The sequence below is a fragment of the Vicia villosa genome, linkage group LG4 (assembly GCF_029867415.1).
Source record: "Vicia villosa cultivar HV-30 ecotype Madison, WI linkage group LG4, Vvil1.0, whole genome shotgun sequence".
NCBI lineage: Eukaryota > Viridiplantae > Streptophyta > Magnoliopsida > Fabales > Fabaceae > Vicia > Vicia villosa.
Window position 1 is genome coordinate 123,216,842 of NC_081183.1, and position 4,085 is coordinate 123,220,926.

Sequence of the window (4,085 nt, forward strand, 5' to 3'; positions counted from 1 at the left end):
AATCCATTGCTATTGAACATTTCAAAATGGCAGATGTAATTTTCTCTGTATTTTTAAGTAAAATGTCCAAATACATAAATACATGTGGCTTAAACTTCCTAAGAATTACATGTTAGATTTCTAGTACAATTCACCATGCCACACCAGGTTATATATATAGATGGCCATGAACTAAACTAAAGTATCATCTATCTCATTTTGCTTTAACCTCATATGTATTTGCATACTAAAACAATTTCATAACCAAAAAACTAAATACAAAATGGATGGTATGATCTACAAGGGTGGTGCTCCTTCTACTCCTCCAGCTAATAATACGAGGAAGAATCAACTCCAGATGAATGGTATGACCTATGGCGGTGGTGCTACTTCTCCTCCTCCAGTGGCTACAGGTAGTGCTAAAAGAGTCCAAACACTAAGTGCTCATGATGCCAAACTTTCTTACAGCAAAACTTGATATGGCCAACAACATCCAATAGTGATATTTTATTACGAAATATGAAGAAAATTCAAAGCATCAGATTCTATCGATAGTTAAATATTCAGTGTTTGTTTCAAACTTGTTTTTAAACTATAGGCTTACATAATTTACTTTTTTTTTAAACCTAGAAAATGCACGGGGTGAAATTTGTAGTAAGAATATATATTAGGTACAGTTTCTAATTTGTGGTGTTTAATAATAAAAGATCATAGTATCCTTACTTGGCTTGGTTATGTAAAAGGATTGCATAGGGGGTTTGTTTTTTCTTTTCAATTTGAAGAACTCTATGTATATAATATAATAACCATAATTTATGGTTTTCTTTTTGTCTTCATCACTGTTGTGCATCTTTGTAAGTACAACTATACACATTCAAATTGCTAATAAGTGTTAAAATAAGAGTATAATTCCACAAAGATTGTGTTAATAAAAGTTGATTTTTAAATAAGAAGTTGTGAATAGTCATGAGCAAGAAAATAATAATAGTTGTTGTCATAGGTTATCATTAATAGTATTAGTAATAGAAATTGATTTATCTAGTTGTAAAGTGAATATCATTTATCGTACTTTTGTTTTAAATTTAGAATTATTTAATATAATTAAAAATCTTGGAATTATTTATCATGAATGCATATTGGCCTAGCGGTAAAGACATAAGATATTGTTTAAAAGTATTGGTTCGATTCCTTAGGAGAAATAATTTTAACTTTTTTGATATTATTCAATCAGAATTGTTTAAAAATAAAATTATAATTAAAAATTACTTTATTATTCAAAAAATAAAAAATAAAAATAAAAAATAAAAGCCAACGTGGCAGCTACTACTCCTGTCGGTAGTCTGAAGGTGGTCTTGCAAGTCTAGACTACTTGTTCTTCCACCATATCAACAGTTACGACAATATGGAAGCAAGATAGGCTAAGGTGTTTTTTCCACGATAATGGATTGAACATTGTGAAGGTAGCACAAGAAAGTGCCATCAAATTCTATGCTTTTGAAATGCTGAAAAATGTAATTGGAGATGCTTAAGGCAACAAATCCGATGTCGATGCTGCTGGGAGGCTTTTAGCAGGTGGCATGGCCGATGGAATTGTGCATTACTGCAATCTATCTGTTGGATCTTATCAAAACTAGGCTAATGACTTGTGCCTCTGAAGGTGGAAGAGCTCATAATCTTGGAACACTCGAAAAGAATATATGGATTGAAGAGGGACCTCAAGCTTTCTACCGAGGACTTCTTCCATTTATGATCGGAATGATTCCTTATGTTGGCATTGATCTTGATGTTTATGATACATTGAAAGATATGTCTAGAAGATATATTATTCATGATAATGGTTTGTTATTACTGCAACCACAAACCTATTGATTAGTATTTTGTTTAATAACAACTTAACATTGCTATTAAAATTTTTGCCTTTTGATAAGTGAATTAGTTTTTTTTTTTTATCTCTTTCACAGATCCTGGACCTCTAATACAACTAGGATGTGAAGCAATTTCTTGAACCCTTGGAGCTACTTGTGTCTATCCACTACAGGTTATTCGTACTAGGTATAGTGTCGCTTCTATGCTATTCTAACCCGAATTAAATGACCCCAATCATTTGTGTTTTTTTGGAGTTGGTTTTTCTTTACTCACAAAATCACCACGATTCAACTCTTTTCAGGCTACAGGCACAACCTTCAAACAGTTGGGATGCATAAAGGGGGATGTTTGATGCATTTTGCAGAACTTTTCAGCATGAAGGCTTTGGAGATTTCTACAAAGGAGTCCTTCCAAATATACTTAAAGTTGTGGCAGCTGCTAGCATTACTTACATGGTCTATGAAAGTATGAAGAAAAATCTTGATCTGTATAATTTATATGTCATGTAGAGATATTTCGAAAATAATAAGAAAGACATGCTATGTAGAGATATTTTTAACTTTATTACAAACTTAATGAAAAATCTAAAGTCTTGCGATGTTGCACCTGTTAAAATTTGTTTGATTTCAAGGTTCTGGTTTTAACTAGCGAGAAATACTTGCATGGATACGAACCTAAACCCATATTTTTAGGCACAACCAATGAAAAGAGAGAGAATATAAATTTATTTAAATTTTAATTTCTTTTTTAATTGGCATCATGAGGGTGGTTGAGATAAAAGAGGAGAGAGACAATTATACTTTTATTTTTTAATTAATAAAAAAAATGTGATTGATTGTGTGTAAGTACAGGTGTTATGGTTGTGTCTATGTAAGTATTTTCCTCAACTAGCATAGTAGTTTCTAAGTTACTTTTATGCATTGAGATCTTGCATGGTCTTATTATTGAACTTTGCTACTTATTAAATAGAGTGTAGATTTTGGTGCTTGGTTGCTTTTGTTCCTTATGTACATAAGCAATATGAATTCTCTACTATAAACCAGTTCAAGTATATGAATTCTCAACTATAAACTATTATATTTTTTGTTACTTGAATATCAATAAACCAGTTTAACTTATTCAAATAATGTTGCATGCTCTTTTTTACAAATATTAAAGTGAATTGTTTTAAATTTTATCATAATCATTTCAGTTTGAGATCTTATCAGAGTCACCAACAAATTTAATTGATCAGATTTTAATTTTTTTTTTAATAGGCAATGATATATAACGGGAGTATAAGGGATTCTCCACCCAATTACAATAGTCGGGACTCTCTAACTCCGAACAAACGGAAGCCACAAGAGCCTATACAATAACAAAGCCTAAAATAGCAAAAGCAATAATAATAGCTCTGCTGCACTTTGCAAACAGAGAAAACAACACTAAAAAACACTCCCACGCCAGAAATAGACAACAGCCACCAAGGGAAAAACAAACCAAAACCAACACCACCCCAACAACACAAATACTGCACCTCCGGCCCACGAACAGCCAACAAAAATAGAACAATCACGACGAAAAACCAAAGACAAACTGCTGCCACGGCAAAGATAGAGAGCCACACAAGCCAGCCATACTGCAGAACAAAACAAAACTGCCGCCAATAGTCCGAAGCAACAGCAGCAAAAGGTTACTCTGGAAAGCACCACATCAGATTTTAATATAATCACTAATATATGTTATTAATTTAAATAAGAGAAATATATATTTTTTAAATTAACTTAAAATATTTTAAAATTAATAAGTGAATCTTATTTTATTTTATTTTTTGTAAATGAGAATAATTTAATTATTTATCCAAAGTTTTTCATAATTTGTACATACTATTATTGAAGTCTTTGTCACTTGCCTTATTATCAGGAAAACTCTTTATACTTTTTTTTTTCACTAAGCAAGAAATATATTAAACACGAGAACCCAAGTTCTCCAACATAATACAAGGGGCTCGGAATGAGTACCGGCCAAAGAAAAAATTATACTCCAATTGTGCCTTACGACATATAGGAAAGAGGATCCCTACTAAATTCATAAAAATTACAATTGGGATGTATAATATTCCCGATAAAAGACCAACGCCAAACTAAAGCTTTGACTCCCCAAACGATGTCTGAAATGTTCCAAGTCTCGCCTCTAAAAACTATTCCGTTTCTAACTAGCCAAATGTGCCAAACCACCGCTAACCATACAAGGCCTTCCTT

At 31.9% G+C, this 4,085-nt stretch overlaps 1 pseudogene; it reads left to right on the top strand.

Annotated features, from left to right (window-relative positions):
- The first annotated feature begins 262 nt into the window (after nt 1-262).
- On the top strand, nt 263-2,354 carry LOC131597785 (calcium-dependent mitochondrial ATP-magnesium/phosphate carrier protein 3-like; annotated as a pseudogene).
- Nucleotides 2,355-4,085: the final 1,731 nt, after the last annotated feature.